This window comes from Antechinus flavipes, chromosome 3, assembly GCF_016432865.1.
Source record: "Antechinus flavipes isolate AdamAnt ecotype Samford, QLD, Australia chromosome 3, AdamAnt_v2, whole genome shotgun sequence".
Taxonomy (NCBI): domain Eukaryota; kingdom Metazoa; phylum Chordata; class Mammalia; order Dasyuromorphia; family Dasyuridae; genus Antechinus; species Antechinus flavipes.
This window is the reverse complement of record NC_067400.1, coordinates 40,004,798-40,028,203: the sequence shown is the minus strand read 5'-3', so window position 1 is coordinate 40,028,203 and position 23,406 is coordinate 40,004,798.

Sequence of the window (23,406 nt, the reverse complement as noted above, 5' to 3'; positions counted from 1 at the left end):
CTTTTGGAGTCACTTTGAATTTTTCGTATGTATTTTGTATTTTCTTAAATGTATGTTGTATGATTCCAATAGAATGGAAGGACAAGATCTGTGTGAATTTTTGCCCATTTCTCTCCATCCCCAAGCACAGTGACTTACATTTGTACAAAATCACAGAATCATAGAATTGGAAGGGACCTCGTACCATCTTGTCTAATCCATGCATGAAAAGAACCCCATTCTAACAGATCCAATAAGTGGTGATCAAGTTGATTTGAAGGGAATCTCATATGATCTTCCCCCCAACCTAGTAATGCAAATAGAGCAAGCCAATTACATTTTACCAACAGAATCACAAAATCAGCATTTGAGTGTTGGAAATATTCAACAATCCTATTTAATACATTTCCCACTACAATATCCCCAATAAGAGGCGTTCCTGCCTATTCCCCATTTGAATATTTCTACATTCTAGGAATCCTTTCCTGATATTAAACCCTTCTCTCTGGAGCCAGGCTGAGCAAGCAAAATTTTTTCTTCACATGAAAACCCTTTCCATACTAAGAAGCCCACTCTGAGTCTTCTTCTTCTTCTTCTTCGTCGTCGTCGTCTTCTTCTTCTTCTTCTTCTTCTTCTTCTTCTTCTTCTTTTTCTTCTTCTTCTTCTTCTTCTTTTTGCTGAGGCAATTGGGGTTAAGTGACTTGCCCAGGGTCAAACAGCTAGGCAGAGTTAAGTGTCTGAGGTCAGATTTGAACTCAGGTCCTCCTGACTTCGAGTCTTCTCTTTTCTAAAAAAGATCTCTCTTTCTCTCCCCTCAGTTATTTTAACTGATCCTTACATGGCATGGATTTTAGCCCCTTCATCATGCTAATTAACCTCCTGTGGATCCTCTGACTTATCAGCACCCTTCTAAAACTGTGGCATTCAGTAGTGAACATAATGTTTCAGATGAGGTTGGATGAAGGCAGAGTATGTTGGGACTATCACTTCCTTGATATAGTCCCAAATCACATTAGCTTTTTTGGTAGCCATATAATATTGACTCTTATTGAGCTTCAGTCCACTAAAACCCTCAGTTCTTTGTCCAAACAGTTACTGCTAACCATTTTTCCCATCTCATATTTGAGAAGTTTATTGTTTTCCAAATATAAAACTTTACATCTCTCCCTTTTGAATTTCATCTTAGTAGGTTCTGCTCAGTTGTTCTTAGTCTGTCAAAGTATTTTTGGACTCTGATTCTATCACTTTAGCATTGAACCTCTAAAGATGATTACATCCAGACAGATTTGAATCAATCTATATCTCTCCATCTTCTCCAGAATAGCATGAAATATTATGTGAAAAGCTTTGCTGAAACCTAGGCAAAATACATCCAAATCACCATTTCCATTTTATATCTCAGAGCAGGGAAGTCATTTACTCAAGTTCACACAGAAAGCCAGCAGCAGACTGAATGAATTTGGGAAATTTGGCTCCAGCCTCTTTCCCTCAACTATCTTGCTCTTGAACTCTGAACACAGCTTCAGCACTGACTCAACAGACAGCTCTTCTGTCTTCAAGTTCACTTTTTGAATAGTTTATTTTACCCACTGAATTAAAGGTTAAGTGCTGGGCTATTAAAACAGTGAGTCTGGGCTTACAACTTTAAGTGACAAATAATCCATTTTCAGAGGGGTGTGTGTGTGTGTGTGTGTGTGTGTGTGTGTGTGTGTACCAAGTTATCCTTAGTGTGGGTACTTGTTCATATTTTTATTTGATTATTTGTTTGCATGTATCTTATTGTGTTTACATATAATTTTTTTAATTAGTGCTTTTTATTGACAAAACATATGCATAGGTAATTTTTCAACACTGACCCTTGCAAACACTCCTGTTCCAACTTTTTGCCTCCTTCCTTCACTCCCTCCCCTAGATGGCTAGTCCCATACATGTTAAACATGTTAAAGTATATGTTAAATACAATATATGTATACATATTTATACAGCTACCTTGTTCCACAAGAAAAATCGGATTTAGAAAGAAGGTAAAAATAATCTGGAAAGAAAAACAAAAATGCAAGCAAACAACAACAGAAAGAATGCAAATGCTATATTTGGTCCACACTTATTTTCCAGTGTTCTTTCACTGGGAATAGCTGGTTCTGTTCATCACTGATCAATTGGAACTAATTTGGATCCAGAGGGGTTTTTTAAAGGAGTACATCTGTAATGGAATACTCCCGGATTCCTGTAGATTTCTTTTGACACTACAATTTTTCTATATCCTTTTCTTTCTTAAATTTTACTTTTAAGAAATGGAGATTCTTTACCTTTTTTGGTGTCAAGGAGACCTCTTTGGCAGTCTGCTGAAACTTATAGACTCCCTCTTGCGATAATACTTTTACCTGCATAAAATAAGATACATATGATTACAAAAGAAATCAATTATATTGAAATATATTTATCAATATATTATTAAATAAAATTAGTGGATGCCAAGTTAAAAGCTCATATTTTTAAAAAATAACAATATAAACTATGTTTTAAAAGTCAACCATGGGCAGGAGAAGCAGGAATAAAAACAAAATCAATCCCTTCCCTGAAGAGGATGATACCATTCCCAGGAAATAATCTAAGAAGATTTTATCCTATTTTGAAAAAACAGTATGATTTAGTGTATGCAGCATCAGACTTGAAGTCAAAAGCACTCAAATTAAAAACACCAGCTCCACCATTTACCAACTGGGTCACCCTGAACAAAATGCATAGTCTTTCACTGCCTCAGTTGCCTCATGTGAAAAAAATGAAGGGATTGGACCACATAGTTTCTAAGGTCCTTTCCAGCTATAAAAATCTATAATCCCATGATCCTATGACTACTTGAGGATCAAAGGAAGCAGGTCCAATTTCAAGAGAAATTAGCCACACCCTAGGATAAAGCTTGCAAACATTTGAAAAACACCAGTGGCAATCTTTGCTTGGGAAAATTTTCATTGGGATTTAGTCAATGGAAGTACAGCAATTTGATATTTTATTTATTTGACTTTTTTTTGAGACTGGATTGTCTGATCTTGTTCAGTTTCTGAGTGCAGAACCTGTTTGTGTTCCTGATACCACTGCTGATTGGCATGGACTTTTTTGTCCGCTCCATTTGATAGTACCCCTTTCCCGGGGCTAGTCTTAGAGTGGACATCTGCTCTGCTTTTGCAGAACTCCATAGCTCAAATGATCTACCCGACTTAACCTGGTAGTAGGAACTATAAGTGTGCTCTACCACATCTAGCTTAATATTTTGTTTATTTCAACATGTATTTATTAAGTACTCACTGTGTCAGGTACCATGGTAGGTTCTGAGGATACAAAAAACCCCCACAAAAATGCACTAATTGCTGGGGCTGGGGAGTGAAAAGAACATATATTTATTAAGTGACTACTATGTTCTAAGCACTTTATAAATATTATCTATTTTGATCCTCATAACAACCTCAGCACAGTAGCTGACAAACAGTGGGTAATTAAGAAATGTTAGCAGTAATTGAAATTGCATCAAGTTAAATCATCAGTGTCTGAGGAACATCCTGAAGTGTTTAAAATTATATCTGGTGCTATGACATCCCAGATGAATTTTTCCAGGTGCTTTCTTTCCTCTACTATATTCAGATGCCTTTTATAAAATAAAAATAAAGGTAGCCCTTATGTTCCACTGTGACCATTAAAAAGTGCTATCATACCTCCATTTTACAAATAAGAAAAGGAATAGAGGTTAAGTGATTTGCCCAGGATCATATAACTGGTAGATGTCAGAATCAGGATTTGAACTCAAATCTTTATGATAATTTCCAAATACTATTGCCCCATCTTGGTGCTACTTTACTTTGAGTATACCAGGAAACTCTCTAAGACAGAAATTTATCACCAGGGATTCATGATTTTATTTTAAAACTATTTCAACATAAAAACCTTAAAGATAGATGCTGATGTGCATTCATGAGAGTGTCCCCATTGGAAGTTCCCTAAACCGATGAGATTAGAGTCCCAGTTCAAAATCCCATAGCATACCCACAGCACAGTGGCGGTACACAGTGGGTACTTAAATGCTTGCTGCAGTTGACATTGCATGACATTAAATTATCAACGTCTGAAGAACATCTTGAAGTGTTTAAAGTAATGTCTGGTGCTATGGCATCCCAGATGCATTTTTCCAGGTGCTTTCTTTCCTCCACCATATTTAAATACATTTTATGAAAATAAAAATAAATGCAGTCCATATGTTTAACTGTGGACTTCAAAAGGCACTCTGGGGAGACTTCTAGAAAAGATGAAGAAATTAACTAAATGCCATCAATATTAAATCCTGGATTGTCAAATAAAGTTATTTATGGATTGGAAGGAATAAGACTTTGAGGTTTATGTATATGTCTAGATTGAGGGGGATGTGCTGATCAAGGGAGGGGGGAGGTATGGAACTGCAGATGTTGCAGAAAGGATTCTTTATCAGGTATGTTTTGACCCAGATAGCTACTCAGGTTCTTTTCCACACTCATATTTGGTGAATCCAAGTAGGTAATCGGAGTACTTTCACTCCTGTTTTGCAGATGAGGAAAACTGAGGCCTTGATGTGGTATCTGTCTCTGGTCAGATAGCTGATATTTCTAAGACCCTGGCTAAGTTATTTTTCTTTTTTCATCTGTACAATGAAGGGATTGGATGCTGCCCTGACTGGTGGTAGATTTCCCCTCATTGAGGAGCATAAAACAAACACTTATCAGGGAAGAATTCTTGGTCTGGTGTAATATGGTCCAACTGAGCACTGAAGTCACTTTAAGCCCCAAGATCCTGGAAATCAGCAATCCTGTGTCCACAATCCTTGTCTAGAGAATGAGATAATACCCGTGCTCCCCTCTGATCTGGAAACACGGAATAAAATTCTCTATAGCACATCTTGGGGAGGGGGGAGGGAGAGAGGAGAAAAAAAATCAATCCAATAAACTCATCGTATTTACAAAATTAGCGATAAAATTCAGAAGCCCCCAATGCAGCCCCCTTCCCTCCGCCTCCTCCCGACTCTGGGGATCCTGTTTAGACCCTTTGGGTCCTCCAGTTGGAACGAGTCACATTCACATCCACACATCAATACGCACAACCCCCCAGCAGACAATGAAGGCCGTCCCTCCGCACCTCAAAACCCAGCTTCTTCCGAATGACAGATGACTGTCGGGGCTGTCCAAGCAGCACAGGCAGTGACTTGATAGACCCGAATGAAAGCAATTTACAAGTGCAAGTCTGTTTCTTTTGGCAGCGGAAGGAGCTGCTAATGGATTCATCATTTTCTATTCGGCATGAATGTCAAACAAAAAAACATTTAGTGCTCTATTCATCTGGATTTCCGGCTCTGGGCTTGCCAGTCGGGGAAGAGGCACCGGGACTTGAATCCTGCCGAGCCCCAGTCCTGATTCATGTTTCCCGAGTTTCTGTGGAGCCAGAGCCCGGGGAATTCAGAATCTGGCCGACTGCCCCCTCCCCCGTTCCCCACTCCCACCCTGTCCGATTTCCCCCGCTAGACCCCACGGCCCGCAGTCGTGCTTCTTAGTTGAATGTGGCCCATAGAGGAGGGCCTGAGCTCAATTCTGACCAAATTACCCAGAGTGCTCCGACATCATTGGAGATGGGCCGGAGAGAATGGGTGGATGGGAAATCCAAAAAGTTCCCATTGGCTTACAAATAATTGATTATAAAAATGGAAGGCATTTCCCGCCTTTGATAGAATAGATCAGAAGATGCATCCTGGTCTCGTGGAAAGAACTGGACTAAGAAAATGGGACACTTGTATTTATGGCCAGTAACCTTGTGGATGTGCAATGGCTCTGTATGTGCCTCTAGTATGGGATGCAGATGCCTGTATTGAGGTCTGGCCCTGGGAATAAGCTAAGGATGGGAATGGGAGAAGAACCCTATTGTCAGTCAATAAACATCAAATAAGCACCTACTATGTGCCAGACACCGTGCTAAATCTGGAGACTCAAAGAATTGTAAAAGATTCTGCTCTCAAGAAGTTCACAATCTAATGGTAGAGACAGCATGCAGATAGTTCTGTACAGACAAGCCTTATAAAGAATATATAATACAAGAGTTAAATGAGATAATGCCTCTTTTCTAGCTTCTGTTGCACTTAATATTTTTTAAATGGGACTTTAAATTTCCGTGCTCCTTTTCCAGCTAGATATTGATGCAGTATTTTAGTCTTTTTCTTCAAATTTTCAATAGTTTTCTCAATTTATCTTTACTATAGTGGTATTTATTGTTTGACTTTAGAGGTATTCTTAAACATCCTCACTTTACTAATAATAGCTCTTAATATGTATCAGATAAAGTAGGTGGTGATGGGGCCAAACAGACAAAATACATGAAATTCACACCTTCCTTGATGATCCTTATCCCTTGAGCTTTCCAGAGCCTGTTTTCTGCAGATGATAATGTATGATTGAACCAAGTCCAGAAACATTTCATGACTGAGGTTTATAATTACTCAAAAGAGTTTAAATTAACCATCCACACAAGAAAAACACAAATGGATGATGAGTGTGTTTTATCCAAATCGTGATATGGAGTCAGATAAACATAGTTTTGTTATCTACAAGCATATACTTGTAGATATATTTACACTTATATATACATACATATACTTGTAGATGTATTTCATTCTGTATATACACACATATTTATTGTTTCTATTGTGTGTTATATAGTATAAAGATCAAAGTAAAACAATTCCTGCTCTTCAGGAACTTCTCAGAAGAAATAATGACAAATATCACACCTGGACAATAATTTGGATCTAGAATATAGAAAGAGAAGGAGAAAGACTGAATTAAGATCGCAACTTAAGAATGGGAAGGCCCAGTTGCTTTCCAGAATTTCAATTGTTCTTAAGTGGCTCTGAATTTTTGTTTGAAACAAATGTTCATCAGTTTAATATCAACTAACATTTTGATATCAAATAACAGAGTGCTGACGTGAATAGAGAGCTGGTTTTTTTTTGTTGTTGTTGTTGTGGGTTTTTTTTTTTTTTGTCTTTCCTTTCTTTGTATGTCCAGTGCTTAGCAGAGTTCCTGGAATGGTACATGGTAGGCATTTTTGACTCACTCAAGGGAAGTCCCCATTGATGAGATCACAGAGCCACTGGAGTATTCAAGAGAGAATTCTTTCTTTTGAAAAATGGCAAAGGTGACTGTCAGCATAATTCAAGGAAGAGTGTGTGTTAAAATTTAGTTAATTATAATGGGGGGCAATTGAGTAAATTAGTCAAATCACTCTACCTTATTTAAAGCATGTCAAGATGCTAATCTCGAAAACATTTATCTTGTAAGAATATACCATAATCACTCAGTCCCGATACATTTATTGAGTGAGAACATATTTTTATTGTTCACTGAGTATGAACAAGACTTAGACCCTTCTATTGGGATCACAGGAAGTGAGTTTAGATGGGGGTAACTGCTTCGGTAATGCCCTGTGGCTGTCTATCTAAAAATCAGGGAACTGGTTCAGAATTCAGAAGATTTAGAATGACTGGAAGCAGAGAGGAAGGAGTGTTTCAGTTAACCCTCTGAGAAAAAAAAATCAGATTAGGAGCAAGGCACAGAGTCTGAGGTCTCAGCCTCAGTATTGACATTATTCACACTGGCTTGGCTAGAGAAGTGCCCTTTGAACTTTAAAAGGGACTGGAAGATTCTGGATTTTTTATCTTCCCATCAATGTCTTAACAGAAGCCTAAAAACATCAGTTTCTATATAAAAAAGACAAGAATAGATTGGACCAAGAATAAAGGTCTTTTAAAAAGTCCATAGAAAAGCTATATGTAAATGTAGGGAATATATCTTGTAAACTCCAACAAAAGGACTTACAGGAGTTACATGATATGTGATCTCTAAAGGTTAACTCCACATTCTTGCAGATTCTGTATGTATTGGTGGAAGAATATGTCACACGTTTGGGGGATGATATTTTTACCAACTAATGACTTAATAAGAAGTTATCATTCAGTGATGTCTGATTCTTCATGACCTCAGAGACCGTAGCACACCATTCCTGCCCTTTAGGTTTCCTTGGCAAAAATACTAGAGAGGCTTATTTTTTTCTTGCATGGATTAAGGCAAACAGAAGTTCAATAAATGCTACTAAGCTAAAAAGCAAGTATTAGACAGCAAATAAGTGTCTGAAGCCACATTTGAACTCATCTTCCTGATTCCAGATCCAGTGTTTTATCCACTGAGTCATCTAAATAATACTCAATTCTAAAAACTAATTATCTGGTTACTAAATGACATCAACTGATAATCACTGTGGGAAGCATACCAGTAGGGCTCAAGAGCTATAGAACTAGACAAACAGCATCCTTAACCTTCAAAAGGGTGGCCCTAGAGGCTAGTAGGAACTTAGTAGCCATATTCTGGCTACCCAAGTCATCAGATTTGAGTAGGAGTTAGGACAGTAGCCCTGAAACAAGTACTCACAGAAATATCCCTCCAGCCAGACTATTCATTCAAATGAGGATGTTATTTTATTGCAGCTCTTAGTTGAATATTATTTATTTGTTTCTTTTAGAAACGACTATATGCGATAGTGGGCTACAGCTACAGAAAACAATAGACAATGCACATGATCCCTGCTTTAGGTCCCACCTGAAGAAAAGCTCCCATTCCTGTTTCCAGAGGCCCTGCCGGCTTCTACATGGTGCACATAGAATGCACTAAGCACCAGGCTTAGCTCCGGCAATTATTGGTACATTTCAAATGAGCACAGCATGAAGAATAAGTCTGAAGAAAGATTAAGACTCAAATACTGAGGACAAGGGTGGGGGGGGTGGAGTGAAAAGATAGACCAAAAGAACCTGCAAAGCTGGAAAGGACTAGCAATCTGCAGGAAGCTGGTATTCTTATGAGAGATGTGAGTGACCCATTCGGGGTTGGAATGTTATCTCTATGTGATCTGCAGAATTCCTCTCTTGACTAGAGACACTGCAGAAGAGTGAATTAAAGTCTTAAGGAGAAAAATCAATCAGAGGGGGGAAAAGATAAAAGAAATATAGCTGGAGATCATTTGGGGAAAAAAAAAACACCTATAAGATTCTCCTAAATGGCCACGCAAGGAGAACCAGTATTTATCAGGGTTTAACAAGAATTCCACCAAGAACAACTATGTTATTGTCCTTGGAGGAGGCTGACAGAAGAAAAGGGCTTATGGGTAGTTTGTAACAAGGGGCTCGTCTTTGTCTTATTCTAGTGTGCCTGACCCACAGAACACGGATAGCGCTAAGAAGGAACCATTTTCTGCTCCTTAGGATGGCAAAAAATTGCATGGTGAGAGATATTATGAGAGAGTTGGGATTAGAGTAACAATTAGTATAGGCAGCCCCAATGATATCTGTGCAGAGTTTTGGGATGAAATGGGACACTATTTGGGGCCCTTTTTTTTGACAGTAATTCTCCTTTGTTTGCAAATTGGAGATCTTGCTAAACCCTACATCGGAAACAGCTAGAATGTCATTTCCATTGACATGCATTTATTTGAGATTTCATTCTCTTAAAAGTTATCAGATTATGTCTATCAGTTGATAAGCACTTATTAAGCACCTAATATATGTTGGGCATTGTGCTAAACTCTGCCTTATAATTATAATGAGATAATATATGTCAAATGCCTTGCAAATGTACTATATAAATGTTCACTATCATTATTGATATAATTCTAAAATTTAATATATTATATTCAGTTCTAGGAAACAGGATTCTTTCAAAACCTTTAAGAGATCAGGATTTAGCCAAAAAGAACAAAGACAGTACAGTGCACAGAGCACTGGATCTGGAATCAGCAAGACTTGAATTAAGATCTAGTCACAAATACTTATTAGCTCTGTGCCCTTAGGTAAGTCACTTAACCTGTTTGCCTCAATTTCCTCATCGATAAAATGAGAATAATAATGCCTACTTTCTAAGGTTTTGTTGTGAGGATCAATTAAGTTAATAATTGTAAAGTGCTTAGTACAGTGTCTGGCATATATTAAGAGCTATATAAATATGTTATTATTATTATAATTCTGCCCAAACTTACTTCTTTGTTTTTAATAATATTTTATTTTTGTAAATACATGCAGAGATCATTTTTTTAACATTTATCTTTGCAAAATCTTGTATTCCAGATTTTTCTCCCTCCATTCCCTTCCCTTCCTTCCCCTTGGACTACCTTGTTATGGCTTGTCCAAGGTCAGTCAGTTAAGTCTTCCCGTGAGCCTCCCAACGACCTGATAAGTTGCTACCTTATGTATTATTATACCCAGTTTACAGCTAAAGGAACTGAGATTCAGTGAAGTTCTTTGACATAGCAAGACAGGTTTTAAATGCAAAGATATCTGACACTATCATATAGTCTTCCGATTATACTGTGTTGTGTTGTATGGCTGTGAGTAAACAGTGAATAAAACATTGCATCAGAGTCAGGAAAATTTGAGTCTGAACACTACCTCTGATGGTTATTAGTTGTGCCACCGCCAGGCAAGCCACTTCACCTCCATCCATCTGCCTCAGTTTCCTTGTCGACAACATGAGAAGTTTGTATTTGATGTTTACTTTTCCAGCTTTCATCTATTATCCCATGAGTCATGGAACAGTAACGTGTTTGAAGAATTAAATGGCAGTCACCCAAAGAGTAGTGGAAAGCCAAATGTTATAGATGAAAAAAGCTGCAGAACATCACTAATTAAGAATTGGCCAGGAGACCCAATTTATAGGATGCCATCAGAAAGAGGCTCAACTCAAAAAAAAAAAAAAGGATTATTTGTGGGAAAGTTTTGACTATGGGCCCAGTAATTGGTGCTTAGAATGTAAGGTAACCACATAATAAATGCTGCTTTGATGACTATGGAAAAATATTTAGAAGAATTGCACATTTTAAATTTGTATAGGATTGAAGGAGGGAGGGTAAGAGAAAAATTTGGAACATAAGGTTTTGCAAAGGTGAATGTTGAAGACTATCTTTCCATGTATTTAGAAAATAAAATACTATTTAAAAAGATAAAGGTTACTTTCCTGGCTTGTTAACTGACTTATTAAGACATCTAAGATTAAACAAGCTAAGTAAGAAAAACTCATCACTGGAAAGGAGAAAGGACAAAAAATAACTAAATATATTAAATATCGATAGATTATGTGTGTTAATAATATATGTTGATATGTGAATACAATATATATTAATTATGGTAAGTTTTGAAAGTGTTTTTTATCCACCAGCTCCCTGTGAGCTTCCCAACAACCTGATAAGTTGGTGTCCTGTATATTATTTTATACATTTTACAGAAAAAGGAACTGAGATTCAATGAAGTTCTTTGATATAGCAAGTATTGAAAAATGATAGTGAAGCCAGATGCTCCTGACTCTAAGTTCAATACTTGCTAAATCAGGAGCAATGTCTCCAATAATTTGTCTCAATTAATTTTTTTAATCTAAGTCCACATTTTACATTTATCTAACTCTTAAAGGAAATATTGAATTTGGCAGAATTATTGTCAGGCTTTTTGATACTCTCTTTGACTTTTCCTTTAAGAATTTATGCTCTATGCCAGTTGGTGGACACATTATTTTGATTGGTTATGCACTTATAACTATGAAATCTCTCTGCACTCTTCCTTTTATTATTACTGCATAGAGATGATTGTGACTTTCTCTGGATGTATTTTGTTATCTACTACTTTCTCTTTATTTTATTATCATAGCATGATGTAAACTCACAGTAGGGGAAGCGGAAAATCTTACTTTACCTCTGGACTTTCCCAATATTTATTCATTGCCAAAAATGCTGTTTTTTTGTTTCATGTACACATTTTTGACAATTCAAAAGAAGCTCAAAAGAAGGGCTATTTCTTACAATCCCTTAAAAACTCTGTTTTTAAAAAATAAATTATATTTTGTTAAAGGCTTTTTCTAAAAGTATGTATATAATCATGTTGCTTTCTGTTGCTTTTGTTGCTTATGTGATTTATTAAAAACAGTATGGCCAAGCAAAGATTGGTCTGTCCTTGGAAACAATGACACATGGGTTTGGGGTCTACCTCTGTCTTGGTAACTATGTGGTTAAATTGTTTAATATCCTCAGATATTCTTGAAGACTACGTTATAAACCAGTTGCCAATCTGCATTGGTAGAGGGAGTTTATATACAAAAAATCTCTATTTAAGAAAAAATATCACTAAACATTTTTTTTCCTACTGTTGGAATATCTTTGCATTCCTGTAAGATAGCCAACTGATACATAATGATTTTTGGATATATTGCTCTGTTGTCTTCACTAATGTTTCATGTAAATATAAAAATGAATATTTATTAATGAAATTAATGCTAATCTTTTTCTGCTTTAACTTTCTCTTATTTGGATTTCATATTTCATAAAAGAATGATTAAAATACCTTCTTTTTCAATTATCATAAATTTTGAGGTATAAATAGAAATTAATCTTTAAATGATTGATTAAATTCACTTGTAAATCTGAGTCAAGTTGTTCTTTTAAATTTCCTTTAATAAGGAAATTCACTTCTGTCTTGTTCAATTTCTCTTATGGATTTAGAGTTAAGATCTCAAGTGTCCTAATTTGTAGGTTTTTGTTTTTGATTATTGGGGTTAAGTGATTTACCCAGGATTATATAGCTGGTGAGTATCAAGTGTCTGAGGCTGGACTTGAACTCAGATCATCTTGACTGCAGTACTCTCTCCACTGCCCTGTTATTTGTTAATTTGGGTATTTTTTCCCTGCGTATTCTCTTTATTTCCCCTCTATGCATTATAAATTTGCCTTCGTGACTTTTATTTTTGCTAACTTTATTTTCCCTTACTTTTGATCAAGTAAGTTCATTTTGACTAGTCTTTGTTTAAAAAAAAAAGTCCTAGAATCCATCTCTGTTTTATCAGTTCTAGAGCCTTTTCATTTTTGTAATTTTGTCTATTTCAACTTTAATTTTCAAGATTGTCTCAGTAGTTATTGTTTTGAGCTTATTCATTTGTTAATTCTCTACTTTCCTCCTACACATTAATTCTCCTTTTCTGTTTGATTTGTTTGTGGTTTCAAAAATGAAAATTTTTTTCTATTAGGATGGCATTAGCTGTGTCCCATTATTTTGATTTTCTATAATTCTCTTTAACATGATTATTTATTGTTTCTATGATTTGTTTTCTAGCCCGTTCTTTATTTGAGATATTGTTACTTAGTTTCTATTTAGAGCTGCACCTTTCATTTGTGTTTTAAAATTTCATTACTCTTAATGTTATATTATGGCTTATAAAGGACCTGTTGTAACCTTACTACCTTTTTATATTACATTAGTTTTTCATGTCATGTATTAAGGTATAATACATTTTTGTGAAAGTACCATGAAATACTTAAAAAATTTATATTTTTGATACTCCCATTTACAGTTCATTAACTTTTCAAGTCTATTTTTCCTTAAAATATTTCCATCTCTGTATTTTCCTTCTTGTTTATCTTTCTGTTAAATTTATAAATTTATCACTGAAAGGGAATATTGAATTCTGCAGAATTATTGCCAATACTTTTTGGTAATCTGTTTGACTTTTAAGAACTTAGGCAGGGGCAGCTAGATGGCACAGTGGATAGAATGCCTGCCCTGTAGTCAGGAGGATCTGACTTCAAATCTGGCTTCAGACACTTAACACGTACTAGCTGTGTGACCCTGTTCAAGTCACTTAACCTCAATTGCCTCACAAAACAAATAAAAAGAACTTAAGTACTATGCCATTTGTTGGGCATACATATATTTAATAATGACATCATTTCATTATTTCTAAAACCTTTAAGTATGTCAGTGACTATTTTTCTCTTTAAATTTTGAATTTTTATTGTTGTTGTCTCGTCTAAAATCATGAACATTAAGACCTCCTGTTTTTGTAACGATCTGAAGAATTTTGTTTCAGTGTCTCATTTTCACTCCATGTCATTACTTTTAATTGACTTTCTACAAAAAGCCTTTTTGATTTATCTTAATGCTGGTACCTTTCCCTTGTTGACCATCTCCAATGTATCTCATTTATAACTTTTTTATACACAATTGCTTACATGTTCTCTTTTACACTATTACACTGAGGTTTTTGAGAGCAGGGACTATTTTTTGCCTTTGTATCTTTAGCTGTTAATACATTGCTTGGCACATGGTAAATGAATGCAATAAATTTTGGGGGTTTCTTCTTATTCATTCTGCTATTCTCTTCCTTTTTCTAATGACTTTATTTGATTTATATTCAAGCTTGTAATAATCACTTTGTATTTTCATTCATTTAGCTCTTAGTATTGATTATTTTTATCCTCTTTTAGTTTTAGTTTGCTTATACTAGTTCATTTTAGTCTCCTCCCACAGATTCTCTTTCCCACATACATCACTTTGACAGAGTTCATTGAATTTCCTTTATTCTCTCCTCATTCTTTATTTCTTTTTGACCTTTCATTTCTCAACCCAGGTATGTATTGCTCACATTTGTTTCCTGCCCCAACCCTGCTTCCCCTCCTAACTACCAATCAGTGTCTTTCCAAGAAACAGTAATTTACTTTATCCTTTTCCTTCTCTGTTTCCTTTGTAGACTATTCTGTAATCTAATCTATTCACACCCTACTCCTAGCTTGCATATTCTTTCCTTGTTTTCTCAAAGAACTTCATATCAGGTGAGGTTCAGTTTTTTCCTTTATCCATCTCACTTATTAATTCAATTACTTTCCTCACCTATACATTCCTTCTCCTCAATAGTTTTTTTTTTTTAAGATTTTTTTTTTTCAGAAGGTTTACATCCTGGGAGGCAGTATGGTATGATAGAAGATATACCATTTCATGTCAGGATTCTCAGCTCTATTAATGCTTTTTCATTTACCTCATGTTCATACTAAGAAAATATACTGTATATATTACTTCAGGACCTATGTTCCCCATATTCTAGTCCTCTATAACAGATACTTCTTTGAGACTGAAAGGTGGTCCTGAAAAGCATGATTCCTGTTGGAGAAGGTCTCCTGAAGTTCCCTCACCCCCTAAAAAGAGATTATTACAAAACTTCCTAGGTTTATACTCCTCCAAAACCAGAGCAGTGTTCCATAATACTCCAAGAGGCTGCATTCTCTCTTCATAGAAAGGACCCAACTTCAACTCCACTATTCAGATGCCAACCTCCCCCTTCCAAAATGCTCTTTTTGTGATCCCTCAAAGCCCATCATATAGAATGAGAGACTGAAAAGCCACAGTACGCTTTCTCCACAACCCCAGGCCATGTGGGAATACTACTGTGGATTTTTCTTGCTACATTATCTACTTCTCTCCCCCCCTAACAAATAATTTACTGTTGTACTTACCCTATCTCCCAAAATAATAATTCATTACACACATGAGAAAATAAATATTAATTTAATATTTTCAATAAAATTAATTGAATTCTTTCTTTTCTTCCGATTTTAAAATCTTTTAAGTTCTTTTATCCATAAGTATATTTTATTTATTTTCTTGTTAATCTCCAATTGTGTAACTTTAAACATTTGAAAGAAAAATGGTCATTTTGTTTAGCCCTAGATACAGGGAAACATTTATTGTTTAGGTTTCCTTGATAATTCTATTGATTCACTTTTTTTGTGTTTTGTGGTTTACTTATCAAATACTCTGCTCACTAATGATTTTTTTTTTTTTATGTTGGAGAAAGTTTATTTTTTACCTATGATTAGGACCAACTTATTTGTGGAATAATATCCTTTAGAATATCATATTTTAATACTTCTGTTGACTTGTTATAAATAAAAGAAAGCTTTGAGTGAGCCAGACTGGTTTTCCCTGACTGGTGAGGAGGTTTCTCTTGGCTGCCTGCCATATTTATTGTTTGTTTTTGAAATTATAAACTTTTGCTACTACATTTTTTGCTAAGTTAGATATGGAGTTTGCTTCTGTTGATATTCCTCTTTGCATTTTGCTCTACATCTCCAGTTTCCAATGTTTAAAACATTATTTCCTGAATTGTGATATCTAGGCTTTTCATTTAATTATATTTTTCTGATAGATTTGTGATTTTTAGATTGCCATTATAAATTCTGTCTTCAAAATCAGCCAACTTTAACTTGTATGGAACTCATGTTTGAGGGGAAATTATTTGATTGTATTATTATCAATATTTCTATGTGGATCCACACATTTCCTCAGACCTCCTAATCTCTGGAGGTCAGGCAGTTTCTGGACAGTATAACTGAATAAGATAATTGCTCACAGCTCCTAAGGCATCTACTTGGACAAGTACTGTAGCTTTTATTCTCTAAGAAAAAAAAGCCATCCTGAGTTAGGTTCTTGCTCAGGGAGAGCTCCTTTGTCCTTTTTCTCCCCTCATCAAAGTTTGGGATTATGTGGTCTAAAAAAAAAAGACCAAGTCAGTAAAACCCGGTTGAGATGGCTTATGGTTTTCTAACCAATAGTGCTGTAGGCAGCTGTCTCTCGTGGAGCAACTATCATCCTTGGGTATCAGACAGGGATGTGATCAGCTGCATCTGAAAGCCAATCTTTTTTCCCTAGTTATAGATTGATTTTGGGGATTAGTCCTACCCCTTATCAATAAAATAATAAAGCAAAGCTCAGAACTGTTAGTCCATTTCTTCATTAAAATGTCCATCTTTACATTTGCTGGGGGTGGGGTTGGGGATACAAATGATAGCTATACTATCAACCCAGTCAGAAGGAAGATACATCAAAGTATAATATAAAAGATGTTGTTAGCCCCTAGATCCAGGTGTTGGTACAAATGGAGGCTAGCTAATTAGATCCCTTTATTACCAGACTTCATGTCTCTGCTAATAAAAGATATTTTACTTGAGAATTGCCTCAGTTTGCTTTTTGTTAAATTTTTACCACTACAGAAGCAGCTACACCCAAAGAAAGAATACTGGGAAATGAATATAAACTACTTGCATTTTTGTTTTTCTCTCTGGGTTATTTATACCTTCTGAATTCAATTCTCCCTGTGCAACAAGAAAACTGTTCAGTTCTGTACACATATATTGTATCTAGGATATACTGTAACCTATTCAACATGTAAAGGACTGCTTGCCATCTGGGGGAGGGGGTGGAGGGAGGGAGGGGAAAAATCGGAACAGAAGTGAATGCAAGGGATAATGCTATAAAAAATTACTCTGGCATGGGTTCTATCAATAAAAAGTTATTTAAAAACAAACAAACAAACAAACAAACAAACAAACAAATAAATAAATAAATAGATGAATGAATGAATAAATAAATAAATGAATGAATGAATGAATAAATAAATAAAATTTTACCACTACATTTCCCCCCAACGATATTGTCTTACATTTTCTTTCTATTCTATGAAATTTTCTAATACCTCTGTATTTCTTCAATCTGAATATGTCAATATTTTTTTTTGCCACTGCTCTTTAGGAAATTCTATCATGATCTTTACAATCTTCTTTTTAGAAAAAGAATGCTAAATATAGAACAAGTCTCTCAGATACAAGCTTATTTAATCATCTTAATTCCTTTGATGTAAGCAACAAGTTTTATTGACTTTTTAAAAGTGATATCTCAAGGCTCAAATAGATTTTCTTTATCTTAACTTGTAATAACTCAGTACTGTGATCTGCATCGTAATAGCCAACATGTATACAGCAATTTAAGGTTTATAAGATATTTTATACACATTATTTTATTTAATCCAGAAACACCCTTGTAAGGTAGGTAGGAAGGGTATTATTATCTACATTTTATGGATGAGGAAACAGGTTTAGAGAGTAAATGACTAGATAATTGTCGTGTGGCTGTCAATCAGTCAGTCAATAAACTTTTACAAAATGACTACCATGTTTCAAATAGCGTGTTAGGAGCTATAAAGATAAAACACACACAATTAGAGGCTGCCTTTAATAAGCTTATATTTTATAGGAGGAGATAATATGTTTACAAAAAAGTATGCATTAAAATATATGCAAAATCATTGGAGCGGCCACAAAAAGTCGAACAGTGGGGAACAGTGGTTAGCTGAGCTTTAAAGACTGGGCATTCTTATAGGCAGAGGGAAGGAGAGCATGTGTTTCAACCATGGAGGATCCCTGTGCAAAGGCAAGTAAATGGAAGAGGTAAGGTTATGGGTCTATAGGCAATAGGAAAGAAATGAATAGAATGGGGAAGATTAAATATTGGGCTTCAGGATGATTGTGTAAAAAATTGTTGAAAAAGATGGAAGGGTTCATGTACAGAGAGAGACCTTAAAGAGGAGAAGGGCTACATGTCTATCAGAAAATTAAGTAAAAGAAATGATAACGGGATGTCAAAAGGTTTTGAGATGTAGAAGAGGGGGAAAGGAACTCAGAACAAATGGCTTATATTTTCTCAATAAAGTATAGGAGAGATATCCACTGCCAAGTAGAGGACTATAGGAAGAGAGTGATATGAGAGACTTGAGGAGCTACTAGAAGCTTTGGAGAAGCCATAAGGCAGAATGGGACCAAATCATTATTAATCAGAGAAATGCAAATTAAAACAACTCGGAGATACCACTACACACCTGTCAGATTGGCTAGAATGACAGGGAAAGATAATGCAGAATGTTGGAGGGGATGTGGGAAAACAGGGACACTGATACATTGTTGGTGGAATTGTGAATACATCCAGCCATTCTGGAGAGCGATTTGGAACTATGCTCAAAAAGTTATCAAACTATGCATACCCTTTGATCCAGCAGTGCTTCTACTGGGCTTATACCCCAAAGAGATACTAAAGAAGGGAAAGGGACCTGTATGTGCCAAAATGTTTGTGGCAGCCCTGTTTGTAGTGGCTAGAAGATGGAAAATGAATGGATGCCCATCAATTGGAGAATGGCTGGGTAAATTGTGGTATATGAACATTATGGAATATTATTGTTCTGTAAGGAATGACCAGCAGGATGAATACAGAGAGGACTGGCGAGACTTACATGAACTGATACTGAGTGAAATGAGCAGAACCAGGAGATCATTATATACCTCAACAGCGATACTGTTTGAGGATGTATTCTGATGAAAGTGGATCTCTTTGATAAAGAGAGCTAATTCAGTTTCAATTGATCAAGGATGGACAGAAGTAGCTACACCCAAAGAAAGAACAGTGAGAAATGAATATAAATGGCTTGCATTTTTGTTTTTCTTCCCGGGTTATTTCTACCTTCTGAATCCAATTCTCCCTGTGCAACAAGAGAACTGTTCGGTTCTGCACACATATATTGTATCTAGGATATACTGTAACCTATTTAACATGTAAAGGACTGCTTGCCATCGGGGGGTGGAGGGAGGGAGGGGAAAAATCGGAACAGAAGTGAGTGCAAGGGATAATGTTGTAAAAAATTACTCTGGCATGGGTTCTGTCAATAAAAAGTTATTTTAAAAAAGGCAGAATGGGATCAATTAAGAAGTAACCAAATTGACTCGCTGCAGTGAGAGTCCACATGAAGTTGCATAAAAATCTTTAGCATATCCAGTCATTTTGGTTGTATGACCAATAGCATGCACATAGGAATGAAAGAGACAGATTGTGTAAGTAATACACATTTTTGTCTTGGCAAGGCATGAGCAGGACTATGACAAAGAAAATGAGGAATCTGAGAATAGAGAATAATAATGTTGAGCTAGGACAAAAGTTGGGAAGATAAGTGATACACGAGGAAGAGGAGAGCCTGGTGGAAGGATTGAAGGTGGTGGTGAGAACAGATAATAGATTTAAGTGGAATGTGTTATAAAAGATCTTGATTCACTTAAAATATTTCAAAATATTGGATCATGGAAATGAAGTATCTATGGAAAATAATTAGATCAATATTGTGATTGTCCCTGTGGGTGGTGAAAGCATATGGATGGTCATAAAAATGAATGCATTTAAGGATCTTTCATCCCTTTCTACTTCAAGCTTCTAAATATACTCTGTCTTTCTTGGGGTTTGTTTCTTTGGATCCTGATGAATTCTTCAACTTTCTTATCCCCATCCCTTAGGAAAAGCTTTTAGATATTGGGAGTGGGAGGAAAAGGAAAGAGTATGAAATCTGGCATTAGGCAGGAAGGTTCTTTTCTATGACAATCTACCCCATCTCAAGGTCAAAGCTGCCTCTCTGGGAGAAGGGACTTCTTCTGTTACTATGATTCCAACAGAGAATGAACAGCTGTGGGAATCATAGCACAACTGTGATAGATTGACTGGATGATGCATCAGGCTCCCCGTGGGTCACCCGACAAAGCTCGAGGACTTCCTGGCACTGTCAGCAGCTGTCTCTCTGTGTGACTCACCTTGCTATCATCTGAGGATCATGTGGTTCTAGATTTCCAAATCAAGGGGCATCCATGAGAGCAGAGGCTGAGTGGAAAAAGTATGTGGTGTTGACAGGTGAAAAAGGAGGGGAAGATAAAAAAGGTCAACCGTATAAGGCAAGGTTGACAAGGGAATACTTGATCAGCCTCAGGCCTCAACGAGTTTGACTAGTTTCCCCTTGACTATATGCTGCCTGAAAACAAAAGGATCTCCACAGTCAATGCAGGAGGAGCTCAGTTCCAGGGCTGCTTGGCCAGGATTTGAGTAATGACAGAAATGCCCTAGCCCAGTTGTACACTTCCTCCATAATTTCTATCTAAGGAACAAATGTGATTATGAAAGGGAATTATGCAGGTGTGCTGATTGGAGTTTCCCAGTGTTCTCTTTGAATCAACTTACATGAATACCCCAAAGATATGAAAGTCCATCAGAACAAGCAGAAGTCACTACACTTCCAAGATCACAGTTGCTATGGTTGAAAAGCCTCATTCACCTTTGAATAATTGGGAACGAACCTTCAAACTGAATTAGGTTGGTCCTCAGACAGCACACAAAGAAATCATAGATCTAATCCCAAATAAACGTTTAGACAATAATTTATTGAAAAGCTATTTTTCACAAAGGAAAGCAGTAGTATAACATAGAGAAACTGGAAGAGTTGGGTGCAAGTCACATCAATGACACAGTCAACTCATTACTTGTTAAGCCAGTGTCGATTCACTTAACATGTCTATTTCTCTAGGCAACTTTCCAAAGCTATTAAATTACATTCAATTTGAAATCAGGTGGTACAGTGAGTAGAATATTGGACATGAATTCAGGAAGACTTGAATCTGAAGCTCATATTAGATAATTAATTACTATGATATCCTGGGCAAGTCACTTAACTTCTTAATTTCCTCATCTTTCAATCTACCTCAAGGGTTTGTAAAGATTAAATGAGATAATGTTCATAAATCTCTATGAAACCTTAAAGTGCCATATAAAAGCGAGCTTTTATCATCATCATCATCATCAATCATCATTATTGCCAATCTGCCACTAAGAAAGGAGTTTACACACTGGAAAATACAAGGTTGCATAAATCACAGATCCAGATTTTCTCTCTTTAGCAAAGAAAAATTCTAAGCTCTAATACCAGGAAGACACAAAGATGATAAATAGAACTGTCTTTGTTATTGAGACGGGAACGGGGAAGAGAATATACATTTATATAGAGCTTACTGTTTGTCAGGCGAGGAGATCAGTATTTTAATTTGGGTTCTGTGAACTTAAAATAATTTTAGTAACTATTTCAACATAATTTCTCCCCAATTGTAATCCTGTGTAATTAAAAACCTTACTCAGAGAAGGGGTCCAAAGGTTTCAACAGGCTGCCAAAGGTATCCCAGATGCCAAAAAAAGTTTAGAATCCCTGGGCTAAAAGGAAGGGATGACATGTAGCATTTAAACCCTTTTATAACAGAAACTCTTTTGTTTTTGCTTTTGTATCTTTATCATCTAACTCAGAGCTTTGCACATAGTCAGCACTCCGCAGATACTTGAAGGTACACTCTCAGTAGGATAAGATAGGGACAAAGGAGAAATTCAGGCAACGTGTGCCTCCTCCACAAATAGAATGAGAAAACCACTCACTTTTCTAGTGTTTAATGGATAACTGACTGGCCAGTTTACTCCTATGAACATATATAAAGCTCTCAGCCTGATGCAAATATTGGAGCCTGTGCAAATATTCCACCACTGTTTCCAGCTTCCAGCATTCCTTTTTGATTTGCGGCTGAGACAGAGCTAGGTATGCACATAAAATATCCTACAACAGCAAATTCAACTTTCCTTGGTGGGTGAGGGAGGAGGACGAACTGATATGGGTGATGAGGTGTTGGGAGCCTCAGGATCTTCCTCACCCAGAGCAAGCATGAAGGTATTGTGCTGCCGTTTCTGAGAGAAGCAAAAGGTTTTGGATATGACCAGAATCCTTAAGATGTGGAAGGTTAAAAGTCTGTAAAAGAGCTGAGCTTGGTGAGGAATGAGCCAGTATAGCAAGAGGAAACAAGCATCCATCACCTGTGCTGCAATTGGAAGTGAACTTGTTGGGGGTGGAGTGTGATGATGTTCTTTATAGCAACTTTTTAAGTTGAGCCCGTTCTCCCCAAAAGTGGTATTGGGGAGAATGTAATTTCAGATTGGAGTCTGGGACATAATTTTATTTGTTATTGTTATCTCTTTTCATAAATATCCTTTGTTACAAGGAACTGATGCTAATTGGGCAAATTATTTTGGTTGTGCTAATGACTGTGTGATCGTTTAAAGCAGATACCAAGTGTAACTGATGATTTATGTTGTGGAGAACACACTGGAATAGGGGCTTGGATCAATAGTATTAGTAAGAAACCTCTCAGTCTCTCAACTAGACCTCTAGAACCATCAGAGAAAGACAAAGTCACCCTCTCCGTGGAGAACTTGCTCATTACTGCAAAGGGAGCTGAGATAAGGTCACTCAGAGGTTCTATGGGCGACAAGTGCTAGAAGGCAGCTAGCTAGATGGTGCAATGGATACAGCACTGGGCTTGGAATCAGGAAAGCTTATGTTCATAAGTTCAAATTTAGCCTCACACTTGGTAGCTATATGATCTTGAGCAAGTCATTTAACTCTATTTGTCTCTCTTTCTTCATCTGTAAATTAAGCTAGAGAAGGAAATGACAAATCACTCCAGCATCATTGCCAAGAAAACAGGTCACAAAGAGTTGGTCAGGGCTAAAATTATTCAGCAACAAAGGTGCTTTAAGACTTGAAATGGGTCTTGGCAACAACTGAATTGGGGGGGGGGGTTACTGTAAGCCTTAATATCCCCATTTTATAGCTGAAGTAATTGAGGCTTATGGAGTTAAAATGACATGCTCAGGGATGCATAGTCGTAAACAGCCAGAGCTGGTTTTTAGATTCAGGTGTTCTGCCTCTCAGTTGACTGTTTTGCCCCTAAACCACATGATCTCTAAAGTCTGAGGATAGTAGGTAGTTGTAAATTAGGTTCTTTAAAATCTTGGTTCATATGGAAAATGAATAAAATGGAAAACATCTTCAAGAT